The sequence below is a fragment of the Patiria miniata genome, unplaced genomic scaffold, assembly GCF_015706575.1.
Source record: "Patiria miniata isolate m_02_andy unplaced genomic scaffold, ASM1570657v1 HiC_scaffold_9, whole genome shotgun sequence".
Taxonomy (NCBI): Eukaryota; Metazoa; Echinodermata; class Asteroidea; order Valvatida; family Asterinidae; genus Patiria; species Patiria miniata.
In genome coordinates, this window is record NW_024037076.1 from 3,331,725 (window position 1) to 3,348,368 (window position 16,644).

The 16,644-nt window shown below is 37.0% G+C and overlaps 1 long non-coding RNA gene across 2 annotated transcripts in view; it reads right to left on the reverse strand.

Moving 5' to 3' along the window:
* Positions 1 to 13,962: 13,962 nt before the first annotated feature.
* LOC119720822 overlaps positions 13,963 to 16,644 on the reverse strand; it is a 29,330-nt gene continuing 26,648 nt past the window's right edge. The window contains exons 6-7 of one of the 2 annotated variants that reach the window (XR_005270123.1): positions 16,141 to 16,506; positions 13,963 to 14,831 (exon numbers count right to left, since the gene is read on the reverse strand). This is a non-coding gene — a long non-coding RNA (uncharacterized LOC119720822). The remainder of the gene's footprint in view (positions 14,832 to 16,140; positions 16,507 to 16,644) is intronic. The other variant, XR_005270122.1, reaches the window with a different exon arrangement.

A 16,644-nucleotide genomic window follows, 5' to 3' on the forward strand; every position in this document is an offset into this window, starting at 1 on the left:
ATGAGTCCGCCATTGCTCCGTGATTCAGGTAAGAGAACGTATATTTTAACTAAATGTTCACACTTCCAAATACATTAGGATTCATTTTTATCCGGTGGGTTATTGTTGGATGTAATTTTGGGTTGACTAATATGCAGAGATGTTGAGACTAGGATAGGTAAGAGCGATGTTTTTGTAGGGAAATTAAAGTAATGCTGCGGCCGTCATGGCGGCGTAAATCAGCGCGCATAACGCAATGAAGGTGAGTGCGTACCGCGTAGCTTCAGGGGGATTGACGATATCGGGAACATGAATCGCTGTTGTTTTTATGGAATGGACATGAACTTTACTGCTCTTTTTTGGTGCTCCTGCCGTTTTACTTGTACATGCTTTTTTATTATCAGCAGTCGCATGGTTGGTACTTTTTGGGGGAAAGACTGTTGCAACCTGACGCTACTTTTTTCTTCATACATCTTCTCAATGAAGGTCATAATGGTTATTCATTGCAAAAATGATGATAAGACTTGAATCTGGGACTGAAAAACATTTTCCAATTTTGTTAAGAAATACCGGCACATACCGGCACATGATAGATTTTTCACACAATCGCAGAAGTGGCATCCGGTTGCAATATTTTGGTTTTTACTTTTTGGTAGGGCATGTAGGGATAAACCTATTACTACTAGATTTGGTGCTAGTCTGTGCTTGGTGAGATATGTTCTAACCATAGAATGATAGAGTTATGATATTAATTACTATATTACTAAATTACTAGAGCGCTGACTCGGTCATAGTCATACTAGGCCTACTACTACTACTACTACTACCGTTTCACGGATACCGTACACCCCTCTTTGAATTACTTTGGGGGGGGGGTCATAACAATTTTCGAGGGCATAACGACGACGATACTAATTCTCATCATGCAACTGTAGATGAGCCTGATGGGACGTGTATTTTCATTTTGATGTTCCCCCCTCTCCACTCCCCACCAAATTTCAAAGATGCATGCGGTACAAAGTGATGCCTGCTGGGTGCACTGTGCACAAACATATGGAAAACCTGAAACTTTGTAAATATCTTGTATAAGTAATTTCCTCTCCCTTCCATCCCTGCATCAGAATTTGGCTATACACAAGTCACAAGTGAGGCGAGGTCATCATGTCTAAGATGGGGCGGCTACATGATGCTGCATGTATAGATGAAGTGATGTTGGTGTTCAGCGTGTTTGGTGAGTCCTATTTAGTCACGTTCATATAGGAAATTTAAAAGACCCTGGAGATCTCCCCTCCCAGTCTTGGTAGTGTGCCCCCCCTGTTTGTTTACTTTAGCCCACAAGTCCCCCTAGACATGCTAGATTATAGTTCTTGCCTCCCATTTTTCCTTGGAAAGAATGTTGCAACCTGACGTGATGCTATTTTAGAAACAGAAAAGTCACAATTTTTTGGGCTTTCCTTGTACCTCAGATATTAAATTCATTTCAGCATTGTAAGGAATGTCTGGATGAGGTCTTTCTTTAGGAGAGATTTTTAGACGAAAAGTTGACCTGCAAATAGAAAACGTAGGCCTTCTGCGGTTAGCAAGGTTGGAGGAGCGCCTACACAGAAAGATATACATTTTCAATCTGCCTAAATCTCTCTTAAACTGTCTTAAACAATAATAATAATAATTTCATTCAGTAATAACATAGTCTTTATGTTTGTTTCTTTATAGCTATGCCTATAAGAAAGGAAGAGGTGATGCATATTGGTGGCATATCATGCAACAATATGCCAATGGTTGCTACCAATTTGGCATTGGCCAAAAGCCGGGCAGTAAGAGATGGATGGCGGAACTAAAGAAGGTTGAGAGTTGCCCGCGCCACTACACCCCCAGACCACAGATCTGACGGGGCGCAGAATCGTCTGCAACTGCTCTTACCATGAGGTATGTTATTTACAAATCATTCTTCATGTTTCTATAGAGGACTCAATTTTTTTCATAGAATTGTCCTAATGAAAAATTGTAGGCACTTTTGTTTGGCGAATATTGTAGTGCCTTGGAGTGTCAAATAGAGCAAGGGTTAACAATTTAAAACTGCGGAAGGACCCCATGCCATCCATCGAGAGGAGACTGCAAAGCAAGCTCCTTTCTGTTCAGCGTTCCAGCATCATCCCACAGCCTCTGTACAGACAGCTACGACCATCTAGCTCCAAGTGCCCCAGGTTCTTCGAACAGCCCAAGATCCACAAGAAGGATGTAGGGGGTCCTACATACATCACAGCCAGGCATCTTGCAAAGATCCTCCACCCCTTGGTAGCAAACACCGAACACCACATCAAGAACTCCGACCAGTTTGCAGCATTCATCCAAGACCTCACCCTCCAGCCGGACGACATCATGGTCAGCTTTAATGTCGTCTCCCTCTTCGCCAGCATTCCCACCTCGGACACCTGCACCATCGCCAAGGACAGACTTCAAGCAGACACCACTCTCCAAGACCGCACCAACCTCACCCCTGACCAGCTTCAAGATCTGCCCCTCACATGTGTCAACTCATCCAGCTTCAGATGGCGGGACAAATCAAATTCTTCGAACAGTCGGCTGGAACTTCCATGGGATCTCCTATATCCCCGTTGCTGGCTGACTTGTTCATGGATGAATTTGAACAGACCGTCATCGCAACAGCAGATCACCAACCCAAGGTTTGGCTCCGGTACGTGGATGACACCTTTGTCATCTGGCAACATGGGCAAGACAACTTCCAGCTCTTCTTGGTACACTTCAACAAGCTTCACAGCAGCATCCAGTTCACCATGGAACAAGAAAGAGATCGCAACATCTCATTTCTTGACGTTGAGGTGTCCAGAAAGCCAGACGGAAGTCTTGCTCTCAGTGTCTACCTGCACAGCAGCTCTTTCCACCACCCAAGAATCAAGTCCTCTGTCAAACGAGCCCTCATCCACAGAGCATACAACGTCTGTGACGATGAATGCCTACCTCAAGAACTCCATCACATCACCACAGCACTGCAGCACAACGGATACCAGCCCAGCCAAGTCAAGACACAAGACCCAAGAACCATTCCCGGCCGTAGGGTCTCCTATACCCAAAGCCAACTAGTTAGGGCCCCTAGTTCCATCACCCTCCCCTACTTAGGCACCACTTCTCATCACATCCAACGCATCCTCCAAAAGCATGAAATTCGAGTCTTCCACACAGCCCCTCTGAAGATGCAGAACCTGCTGGCTTCACACAAGGATCGGTGTGACCCAGAATGCAGACCAGGGGTGTACAAGATTCCATGTCAATGTGACAAAGTGTATTTTTCAGTCATAAACGTATTTTGGTGTTTTATTTTCTGTACAGGATACTACAACCTAACCACAAGTGGTCCATCCAGGCCAGCCACAAGTGATGCGTCCAGGCCAGCCACAAGCGGTGCGTCCCCCCCAGCCACAAGTGGTGCGTCCGGGCAAGCCGCACGCCGTCTGTCAAGGCCAGCCACCGGATGTCCATTCAAGCCAACCAACTTTTGAATGCCCGCAGTGTTTCTAAAGAGTAGGAGTGGATGCATTTACTGACCACCACAAGAGTCAGCAAGTGAAAAGCACACCCTCCCGTCAGGTGAGCCAGCCCCCCTCTCGCCAGGAGAGCCAACCAGGAGAGAGCAGCCCCTATGTCCCACCGCCTTCTCGTCAGGTGAGCCAGCCAGTCTCTTGCGAGGAGAGCCAACCAGGAGAGAGCAGGCCCTCTGTCCCCCTGCCCTCTCATCAGGAGAGCCCCCCCCCCCTCTCGCCAGGAGAGCGAACTAGGAGAGAGCAGGCCCTCTGTCTCCTGCCATCCTCCAGTCCTCCCCTCCAACCAATTGTATCGCCAACTTTCCAGATGAGGCAGCCTTCATTGGACTGGGCCAGGTTTTTTTTTTTACATCGGATTGACACTTGATACACCGGTGTGTAGAATACTCCTTTACATGTTCATTCGACTTGGATGAAACTCCTTTAAGGCAGTTATTAATAAAACAATTAATAAAACAGTCGAAACAGCTCAGTGCTTGTCCACAAAACACATTTCTAGCTGAAAATTTGATATTTTCTTCTAATTAGCAATACGGTCCTAGACCAGGCCGAATGTGGTAAATTCCAAATTCTTGTTGCAAAAGGTTCATTAGGTCGTAGATAGATACAGAAAATTTCGAAGAATGTGTGACATCACCATGACGTCATGAAAATTTGTTTTTTTACATTGGATCGACACTTAGACCACCATGTATAGAATGTTCATGTACTTGTTCTTTTGACTTGGATGAAACTCCTTTACTGCAGTTATTGCTAAAACCGTCGAAACAGCTCAGTGTTTGTCCACAAACACATTTCTAGTTTCATCATGAAACTAGAAACTGGTGTTTCCTTGATTTCTCCACGATTATTAGCCCTGTCATGCCTGCAGTTGAGCATTTTATAGGGTCATATTTCAAGATTTCTTTGACGTGAACCATAATATGCAAGTGGGGAATGATTTTATTCCGAATAAATGTTTTTACTTGATTGGTGCATCAGTAATTAAAAAGTGTATAAGAAGTGTTTTAAAACTTGCATGTACACACAAACATATAGTTAGATTATGTATAGTATAATTATAATTGACACTTATAGCAGTCTTATCTCATGCTGTTGAAAGCATAGGCTTTTGCAACTGATCAGTAAATTGTGTTGTCCCTTATTTTTGGGGTTCTGTGATGTAACTTTTGATTTTCTGAAAATGTTGAAATTGCTTCTCTCGATTTGTGGCGTCTGCAACCCTCTGAAAAAAATGGTTTTCAATGGTTTACTTTATGCTTGTACATTGCATATTAGATCACATTAACTAATAAATGTTTGGTATTATTACACTACACAAATTCTTCTGTTTTACCTTTTGGTGTCCATTCACACCCCCCCCCCCATTTTACACATAATACGATTATAGAAAATATACAGAATAGTTTCCAATAGAAGAGCGCGGTGTTCAAAAAGACAACTTGCAGCCCAAACTGTATAATTATGAAGTTATACTTATTGCAAAGATATAATTTATTCGGAAATATTAATAATTAACAGTAGGGGTCACTAATTTGCTGTTAATTTGATGGGGGGGGGGGGGGTTAGGGCAAATGCTCTCACGCTCGGAAAAATGATGAATTGAGAATATAATGAAAAAGTTAAGGAATTTTGGGGACATATTTGCTTTAGGGCCCCCCCCCCCCCGAAAAATCCTGACAACACCCATGAATATTTATGCCAAATTAAAAAAAAAAATAACATTTTCATCAATTTAACTAAAACTACTGGTTTGCACTAAATTTATTAGATTTAACCTCAATTTACGCCCCCAAAAATATAATTTACATTAATTTTGCAATATATATGCAACAAAGTACAATTAATTTACCTGACATTGCATTAAAATCCATTAAATTTAAATAATTTACACCAAAAAGTACTCGTTTTACACTGAATTTTTCACGATTTAACACCATTCTGTCAACAAAAAGCAGTTTTCTTCATTTTCTCTTACTTCTCTCTTTCCCCCTCCTTTTCCCCCCTTTCCTTCCCCTCTTCCCCCGGGAGGGTAGTCCACTATGCCCCTTTTCATGCCCAAACGGTAAGGGGTTAGTTAGCCTTGTATTTTTATCAAAAAGAGGCAAAAACACATTTTTATCCAAAAATTTAAAACAGTAAGGGGTTAGCCTTGCATTTTTACCAAATAGAGGCAAAAACACATTTTTATCCAAAATTTAAAACGGTAAGGGGTTACCCTTGCATTTTTATGAAAAAGGGGCAAAAACATGTTATTATCCAAAATTTAAAACGGTCAGGGGTTAGCCTTGTATTTTAATCAAAAAGAGGCAAAAACACATATTTATCCAAAATTTAAAACGATAAGGGGTTAACCTTGCATTTTTATTAAAAAGGGGCAAAAACACGTTATTATCCAAAATTTAAAACGGTAAGGGGTTAGCCTTGCATTTTTATCAAAAAGGGGCAAAAACACATTTTTATCCAAAATTTACAACGGTGAGCATGGTAAGGGGTTAGCCTTGCATTTTTATCAAAAAGGGGCAAAAACACATTGTTATCCAAATTTTAAAACGGTAAGGGGTTAGCCTTGCATTTTTATCAAAAAGGGGCAAAACACATTTTTATCCAAAATTTAAAACGGTGAGGGGTTAGCCTTGCATTTTTATCCAAAAGAGGCAAAAACACATTTTTATCCAAAATTTACAACAGTAAGGGGTTAGCCTTGCATTTTTATCAAAAAGGGACAAAAACACATTTTTATCCATAATTTACAACAGTAAGGGGTTAGCCTTGAATTTTTATCAAAAAGGGGCAAAAACACATTTTTATCCATAATTTACAACGGTAAGGGGTTAGCCTTGCATTTTTATCAAAAAAGGGCAAAAACACATTTTTATCCAAATTTTAAAACAGTAAGGGGTTAGCCTTGCATTTTTATCTAAAAGGGGCAAAAACACCTTTATTTATCCAAAATTTACAACAGTAAGGGGTTAGTCTTGTATATTTATCAAAAAGAAGCAAAAACACATTTGTATCCAAAATTTACAAGGGTAAGGGGTAAGCTTTGCATTTTTATCAAAAAGGGGCAAACACATTTTTATCCAAAATTTTAAACGGTAAGGGGTTAGTTAGCCTTGTATTTTTATCAGAAAGAGGCAAAAACACATTTTTATCCAAAAATTTAAAACGGTAAGGGGTAAGCCTTGTATTTTTATCAGAAGGAGGCAAAAACACATTTTTATCCATAATTTACAACAGTAAGGGGTTAGCCTTGCATTTTTACCAAATAGAGGCAAAAACACATTTTTATCCAAAATTTAAAACGGTAAAGGGTTACCCTTGCATTTTTATGAAAAAGGGGCAAAAACACGTTATTATCCAAAATTTAAAACGGTAAGGGGTTAGCCTGGCATTTTTATCAAAAAGGGGCAAAAACACATTTTTATCCAAATTTTAAAACAGTAAGGGGTTAGCCTTGCATTTTTATCTAAAAGGGGCAAAAACACGTTATTATCCAAAATTTAAAACGGTAAGGGGTTAGCCTTGCATTTTTACCAAATAGAGGCAAAAACACATTTTTATCCAAAATTTAAAACGGTAAGGGGTTAACCTTGCATTTTATTAAAAAGGGGCAAAAACACGTTATTATCCAAAATTTAAAACGGTAAGGGGTTAGCCTTGCATTGTTATCAAAATGGGGCAAAAACACATTTTTATCCAAAATTTACAACGGTAAGCATGGTAAGGGGTTAGCCTTGCATTTTTATCAAAAAGGGGCAAAAAAACATTTTTATCCAAATTTTAAAACGGTAAGGGGTTAGCCTTGCATTTTTATCAAAAAGGGGCAAAACACATTTTTATCCAAAATTTAAAACGGTAAGGGGTTAGCCTTGCATTTTTATCCAAAAGAGGCAAAAATCACATTTTTATCCATAATTTACAACAGTAAGGGGTTAGCCTTGCATTTTTACCAAATAGAGGCAAAAACACATTTTTATCCAAAATTTAAAACGGTAAAGGGTTACCCTTGCATTTTTATGAAAAAGGGGCAAAAACACGTTATTATCCAAAATTTAAAACGGTTAGGGGTTAGCCTGGCATTTTTATCAAAAAGGGGCAAAAACACATTTTTATCCAAATTTTAAAACAGTAAGGGGTTAGCCTTGCATTTTTATCTAAAAGGGGCACAAACACGTTATTATCCAAAATTTAAAACGGTAAGGGGTTAGCCTTGCATTTTTACCAAATAGAGGCAAAAACACATTTTTATCCAAAATTTAAAACGGTAAGGGGTTAACCTTGCATTTTATTAAAAAGGGGCAAAAACACGTTATTATCCAAAATTTAAAACGGTAAAGGGTTAGCCTTGCATTGTTATCAAAATGGGGCAAAAACACATTTTTATCCAAAATTTACAACGGTAAGCATGGTTAAGGGGTTAGCCTTGCATTTTTATCAAAAAGGGGCAAAAAAACATTGTTATCCAAATTTTAAAACGGTAAGGGGTTAGCCTTGCATTTTTATCAAAAAGGGGCAAAACACATTTTTATCCAAAATTTAAAACGGTAAGGGGTTAGCCTTGCATTTTTATCCAAAAGAGGCAAAAACACATTTTTATCCAAAATTTACAACAGTAAGGGGTTAGCCTTGAATTTTTATCAAAAAGGGGCAAAAACATGTTTTTATCCAAAATTTAAAACGATAAGGGGTTAACCTTGCATTTTTATTAAAAAGGGGAAAAAAAACGTTATTATCCAGAATTTAAAGCGGTAAGGGATTAGCCTTTCATTTTTATCAAAAAGGGGCAAAAACACGTTTTTATCCAAAAATTTAAAACGGTAAGGGGTAAGCCTTGCATTTTTATCAAAAAGGGGCAAAAACACATTTTGATCCAAAATTTTAAACGGTAAGGGTTAGTTAGCCTTGTATTTTTATCAAAAAGAGGCAAAAACACATTTTTATCCAAAAATTTAAAACAGTAAGGGGTTAGCCTTGCATTTTTACCAAATAGAGGCAAAAACACATTTTTATCCAAAATTTAAAACGGAAAGGGGTTACCCTTGCATTTTTATGAAAAAGGGGCAAAAACATGTTATTATCCAAAATTTAAAACGGTCAGGGGTTAGCCTTGTATTTTAATCAAAAAGAGGCAAAAACACATTTTTATCCAAAATTTAAAACGATACGGGGTTAACCTTGCATTTTTATTAAAAAGGGGCAAAAACACGTTATTATCCAAAATTTAAAACGGTAAGGGGTTAGCCTTGCATTTTTATCAAAAAGGGGCAAAAACACATTTTTATCCAAAATTTACAACGGTGAGCATGGTAAGGGGTTAGCCTTGCATTTTTATCAAAAAGGGGCAAAACACATTTTTATCCAAAATTTAAAACGGTAAGGGGTTAGCCTTGCATTTTTATCCAAAAGGGGCAAAAACACATTTTTATCCAAAATTTACAAGGGTAAGGGGTAAGCTTTGCATTTTTATCAAAAAGGGGCAAACACATTTTTATCCAAAATTTTAAACGGTAAGGGGTTAGTTAGCCTTGTCTTTTTATCAGAAAGAGGCAAAAACACATTTTTATCCAAAAATTTAAAACGGTAAGGGGTAAGCCTTGTATTTTTATCAGAAAGAGGCAAAAACACATTTTTATCCATAATTTACAACAGTAAGGGGTTAGCCTTGCATTTTTACCAAATAGAGGCAAAAACACATTTTTATCCAAAATTTAAAACGGTAAAGGGTTACCCTTGCATTTTTATGAAAAAGGGGCAAAAACACGTTATTATCCAAAATTTAAAAAAAAGGTAAGGGGTTAGCCTGGCATTTTTATCAAAAAGGGGCAAAAACACATTTTTATCCAAATTTTAAAACGGTAAGGGGTTAGCCTTGCATTTTTATCAAAAAGGGGCAAAACACATTTTTATCCAAAATTTAAAACGGTAAGGGGTTAGCCTTGCATTTTTATCCAAAAGAGGCAAAAATCACATTTTTATCCATAATTTACAACAGTAAGGGGTTAGCCTTGCATTTTTACCAAATAGAGGCAAAAACACATTTTTATCCAAAATTTAAAACGGTAAAGGGTTACCCTTGCATTTTTATGAAAAAGGGGCAAAAACACGTTATTATCCAAAATTTAAAACGGTTAGGGGTTAGCCTGGCATTTTTATCAAAAAGGGGCAAAAACACATTTTTATCCAAATTTTAAAACAGTAAGGGGTTAGCCTTGCATTTTTATCTAAAAGGGGCACAAACACGTTATTATCCAAAATTTAAAACGGTAAGGGGTTAGCCTTGCATTTTTACCAAATAGAGGCAAAAACACATTTTTATCCAAAATTTAAAACGGTAAGGGGTTAACCTTGCATTTTATTAAAAAGGGGCAAAAACACGTTATTATCCAAAATTTAAAACGGTAAGGGGTTAGCCTTGCATTGTTATCAAAATGGGGCAAAAACACATTTTTATCCAAAATTTACAACGGTAAGCATGGTAAGGGGTTAGCCTTGCATTTTTATCAAAAAGGGGCAAAAAAACATTGTTATCCAAATTTTAAAACGGTAAGGGGTTAGCCTTGCATTTTTATCAAAAAGGGGCAAAACACATTTTTATCCAAAATTTAAAACGGTAAGGGGTTAGCCTTGCATTTTTATCCAAAAGAGGCAAAAACACATTTTTATCCAAAATTTACAACAGTAAGGGGTTAGCCTTGAATTTTTATCAAAAAGGGGCAAAAACATGTTTTTATCCAAAATTTAAAACGATAAGGGGTTAACCTTGCATTTTTATTAAAAAGGGGCAAAAACACGTTATTATCCAGAATTTAAAGCGGTAAGGGATTAGCCTTTCATTTTTATCAAAAAGGGGCAAAAACACGTTTTTATCCAAAAATTTAAAACGGTAAGGGGTAAGCCTTGCATTTTTATCAAAAAGGGGCAAAAACACATTTTGATCCAAAATTTTAAACGGTAAGGGGTTAGTTAGCCTTGTATTTTTATCAAAAAGAGCCAAAAACACATTTTTATCCAAAAATTTAAAACAGTAAGGGGTTAGCCTTGCATTTTTACCAAATAGAGGCAAAAACACATTTTTATCCAAAATTTAAAACGGAAAGGGGTTACCCTTGCATTTTTATGAAAAAGGGGCAAAAACATGTTATTATCCAAAATTTAAAACGGTCAGGGGTTAGCCTTGTATTTTAAATCAAAAAGAGGCAAAAACACATTTTTATCCAAAATTTAAAACGATACGGGGTTAACCTTGCATTTTTATTAAAAAGGGGCAAAAACACGTTATTATCCAAAATTTAAAACGGTAAGGGGTTAGCCTTGCATTTTTTTTCAAAAAGGGGCAAAAACACATTTTTATCCAAAATTTACAACGGTGAGCATGGTAAGGGGTTAGCCTTGCATTTTTATCAAAAAGGGGCAAAAACACATTGTTATCCAAATTTTAAAACGGTAAGGGGTTAGCCTTGCATTTTTATCAAAAAGGGGCAAAACACATTTTTATCCAAAATTTAAAACGGTGAGGGGTTAGCCTTGCATTTTTATCCAAAAGAGGCAAAAACACAATTTTATCCAAAATTTACAACAGTAAGGGGTTAGCCTTGCATTTTTATCAAAAAGGGACAAAAACACATTTTTATCCATAATTTACAACAGTAAGGGGTTAGCCTTGAATTTTTATCAAAAAGGGGCAAAAACACATTTTTATCCATAATTTACAACGGTAAGGGGTTAGCCTTGCATTTTTATCAAAAAAGGGCAAAAACACATTTTTATCCAAATTTTAAAACAGTAAGGGGTTAGCCTTGTATATTTATCAAAAAGAAGCAAAAACACATTTTTATCCAAAATTTGCAACGGTAAGGGGTAAGCTTTGCATTTTTATCAAAAAGGGGCAAAAACACATTTTTATCCAAAATTTTAAACGGTAAGGGGTTAGTTAGCCTTGAATTTTTATCAGAAAGAGGCAAAAACACATTTTTATCCAAAAATTTAAAACGGTAAGGGGTAAGCCTTGTATTTTTATCAGAAAGAGGCAAAAACACATTTTTATTCATAATTTACAACAGTAAGGGGTTAGCCTTGCATTTTTACCAAATAGAGGCAAAAACACATTTTTATCCAAAATTTAAAACGGTAAGGGGTTAACCTTGCATTTTTATTAAAAAGGGGCAAAAACACGTTATTATCCAAAATTTAAAACGGTAAGGGGTTAGCCTTGCATTGTTATCAAAAAGGGGCAAAAACACATTTTTATCCAAAATTTGTATTTTTATCAAAAAGGGGCAAAAACACATTTTTATCCAAAATTTAGAAAGATAAGGGGTTTACCTTGCATTTTTATTAAAAAGGGGCAAAAAACACGTTATTATCCAAAATTTAAAACGGTAAGGGGTTAGCCTTGCATTTTTATCAAAAAGGGGCAAAAACACATTTTTATCCAAAATTTACAACGGTAAGGGGTTAGCCTTGCATTTTTATGAAATAGGGGCAAAAACACATTTTTATCCAAAATTTAAAACGGTCAGGGGTTAGCCTTGTATTTTAATCAAAAAGAGGCAAAAACACATTTTTATCCAAAATTTAAAACGGTATGGGGTTAACCTGGCATTTTTATGAAAAAGGGGCAAAAACACATTTTATCCAAAATTTAAAAGGGTAAGGGGTTAGCCTTGCATTTTTATCAAAAAGGGGCAAAAACACATTTTTATCGAAAATTTAAAACGGTAAGGGGTTAGCCTTGCATTTTTATCAAAAAGAGGCAAAAACACATTTTTATCCAAAATTTAAAACGGTCAGGGGTTAACTGCATTTTTATGAAAAAAGAGGCAAAAACACATTTTTATCCAAAATTTACAACGGTAAGGGGTTAGCCTTGCATTTTTATCAAAAAGGGGCACAAACACATTTTTTATCCAAAATTTAAAACGATAAGGGGTTAGCCTGGCATTTTTATCAAAAAGGGGCAAAAACACATTTTTATCCAAAATTTGTATTTTTATCAAAAAGGGGCAAAAACACATTATCAAAAATTTAAAACGGTAAGGGGTTAGCCTTGTACATGTACATGTATTTTTATCAAAAAGAGGCAAAAACACATTCGTATCCATAATTTACAACGGTAAGGGGATAGCCTTACATTTCTATCAAAAACATGAATAAGGGTAAAGCTTTGCATTTTGATCAAATGGGGGGAAGTTAAGATTTTATCACAAAGTTGTAATGGTAAGGGGTTAGCCTTGCATTTGTATCAAGAAAAGGATGAAAACCAACTTTTTTATCCAAATTCAAAACGGGCAAGAGTAAACTTTTATCACAAATTCAAAACAGTAAGGTGCCTTGCATTTTTATCGAAATGGGGGAAGTTACATTTTTATCACAAATTCAAATCGGTAAGGGGTTAGCCTTGCATTTTATCAAAATGGGAGAAAAGTTAATTTTTATCACAAATTCAAAATGGTAATGCGTTAATAGTCTTGCATTCTGATTAAAATTGGACAAAAATTTAGTTCATTATAAAAAAAATTGAAATGGTAAGACCTTGTTTTTTCTTTGTTAAACCGAACTCCATCAACAGAACATCAAAGAAAGAGAAATAACATTGTAAAGTACGGGTCAAAAGTTAACTTTTTATCACAAATTCAAAACAGTAAGGGGTTAGCCATGCATTTTTATAAAAACTGGTCAAAAGCAAATTTTTATCACAAAATCAAAAAGGCTAGGTGTTAGCTTTGCATTTTTATAAAAATGGAGGGAAATGTACTTTTTAACACAAATTATAACGGTAAGGGGTTAGCATTGCATTTTTTTTCAAAACGGGGTAAGCGTTAACTTTTGATCACAAAATCAAAACGGAAATGGGTTAGTTAGTGCAAGTTAGCCTTGCATTTTTATCAAAAACGGGGCAAAAAAACCTTTTTATCCTTGCATTTTTATCAAAATGGGGGAAAGCTAAGTTTGTATCACATATTCAAAACGGTAAGGGCTAATGAAGGGGTTAGCCTTGCATTTTATCAAACTGGGGGAAAGTTAACTTTTTATCACAAATTCAAAACGGTAAGGGCTTATGAAGGGGTTAGCCTTGCATTTTTATCAAAATGGGGGAAAATTAAGTTTTATCACAAATTCAAAACGGTAAGGGGTTAGCCTTGCATTTTTATCAAAATGGGGGAAAGTTAACTTTTTATCACAAATTCATAACAGTAAGGGCTAATGAAGGGGTTAGCCTTGCATTTTTATCAAAATGGGGGAAAATTAAGTTTTTATCACAAATTCAAAACGGTAAGGGGTTAGCCTTGCATTTTTATCAAAATGGGAGAAAGTTAAGTTTTTATCACAAATTCAAAACGGCAAGGGGTTAGCCTTGCATTTTTATCAAAATGGGGGAAAGTTACGTTTTTATCACAAAATCAAAACGGTAAGGGGTTAGCCTTGCATTTTTTTTTTCAAAACAGGGCAAAATTTTTTTTATCACAAATTCAAAGCGGTAGTGGATTAGCCTTTCATTTTTATCAAAAAGGGACAAAAAGAATTATTTATCACATATTCGAACCGGTTCGTGGTTAGCCTTGAATTTTTATCATAAACTGGTCAAAAGTTAACTTTTCATCAGATATTCAAAACTGTAAAGGATTAGCCTCGCATTTTTATCAAAAAGGGGCAAAAACAAACTTAGTTTTTATGGTAGTTTTTATCAAAAAATAGCACGAACGTAAATTTTCATCAAAATTTCAATACGGTAAGGGTTAGCCTTGCATTTTTATAAAAATGGGGAAAGTTAAGTTTTTATCACAAATTCAATACGATAAGGGCTTACCATTTACTTTTTATCAAAACATGTTCAACTTATGCCTGTGCAAATCCGAAGGTAAAAGTGGCGAACAAGACATTGTTTAGACTTACCACTTAGACGACTTGCATGATGTCAGACTTCTTGGGTGTATTGTTTCAAAATGAATGTGTAAATTGCAAGTTTGCATCGACAGGTCTCGCATATTACCAAGAAAAATTACCGCAAATAAATGTTTAACTGGAAAATACAAGACTACCTAGTCGAGCCTTAAGCCGAACTGTTTACAAAATCAGTCACAAGTCATCACAAGTTAACTAAGAGTCATTCAGTCTCAAATCTATTCAACGTGACTGATCTGGTTACATCTCTGCCCAAAACAGCCAAGTCCAGTTCTGCCCTCTGCAAATCTTGGGTGTCGGCAAGCTCACCTTGGCCCCCTCTCCAAGTCTCTTGTCCAGTTTTTCACACTCCTTGTTGACAATGTGATCAACCTCATTCTCATCAATCTGAATGGAAAAAAAGTAACAAAAGTTTCATTTAAAACAACATTTTCTCTGTATCTCTGGTAACTGTGATTTTACAAAACTTGCCACAAATTTGTTTCCATGTGATACTTCAAATGCTTGGCACTGAAAGCTTAGTTCTTTATTTTTCTGCTCCTGTAGTATTGAATAGTTATCTTTGGTTCAAGTTAGGGCACATCTTAAAAGTTGAAATGTTCCAATTCCATAAGCTTCTTTTTGGAGCACTGTGTGTTCCCAATGTGTTCCCAACTGTGGCCTAATTACAGAAGTTATTTCTGCACCAGGCGATTTTGACTTTGACTCAACCATGTGTCCCGTCCGAAATTTCAAGTTAGAATGATTTGCTCTTCTTTTGACATTGACCTTCAATACTTTAAAACATAAATCAAATGGCCATTTGTGCTCGTTTTGTTTTGGCATGGTACAAAAACCTGGCTACACTTTTAAAACAATTTGGAACAGCGACTCAACTTCAAAGTGGCATTTGAAAGGACCATGGCACATCTTGATTTTAGACGTAAATCCACTCATGAGCTAGTATATAATATTTGAGCAGATTCGCTGATTAATTATGCAACACCTCTAGATTTTGACCAATCAGAGGGCACTTTCTATATCAGGCCTTCGGTCATTCACCAATTGTCGCATCATATACATGATTAAAAAAAAACCTCCAGACACAACATGGGATACGCTGTGAATTGAGCACACAAAGGCTGTGGTCAGGCACTCTGTGTTATGTTACGCGATACACCCCTAGCTTGTCTAGATTCTATAGATCTAGGCCCGGCCGTTGTTTTAGTATAAAACACTGCATCGGAATCAACCAATCACACTTGTACATGTTGTCAAGATTTCTGAATGAAATTACGTCCTGATTTAACGTTGACTCTGATTGGCTACCGTAGCTCATGGCACAGCACACATTTGCATTCCTAGACGTTTGAATGGAGTTAGGGCTAGAACGGGTGATACTCAGACTACTCATGAGCTGAACCTAATGCAAACTGCTGCAAATCTACAGCAGGTTTGCCTGTCTGAGACATGAGGATAAAATTACGACTGTTGGACAAAAACTCAGTTTTGAGCCGCCATCTACACTTTTAGTGTAAAATTTGTTTGGACAAACATGGTCAGTGATTGGTAATTATCTGTTCAATGGTAATTTCACCTTTGTGAAATGAAAATCTAGTTGGGCTTACTGATTTTTGGGATGGCTTGACTCTTGATCGCCAGTCGGAACCATGTGGATATGAATTGCCAAATAAACACAAGATGTGAGTAAACTTACTTGTTGAGTTCTCTGGGCATGTTTGCCCTTTCCAGCAACTGGCACAGCAATGGTTCCATGTTGCTAGACTCCAGCCCATCAAGCTGGACGTCGATACACAGCAGACTGTTCAAGATCTCCCTCCCTTCCAGAGCCTCAAACTCCGCCCCCTTCCCGAGCCCTCCCATGCCTACAACAAAGAGTAGCCGCCGAAGAAGCGTAAGTAAGCCCAGGAGTCATCATTGATGCATTGGACATCATGGATCGCTATCAGCGGGGCCGTTTTGGTGTCTAGTTGGGTGTCTTGGACGAAACGACTCAGGAGACGTTGGAGGATTTAGTGCGGCCTGCTGGGGAGAGGCTTGCGACGGACTCATGAGAGAAAAGCTGGGGAGAACCAAGAAGGAACACTCGGTGTCAGGTGGCTTGGAATTTATGCTAGCAGTAACTCTGCATTTGGGTTTCTAATAAAGCAGTTTAACCCATTCATAAAGACATGAATGATTTCAAGTGAATCGATCTGGA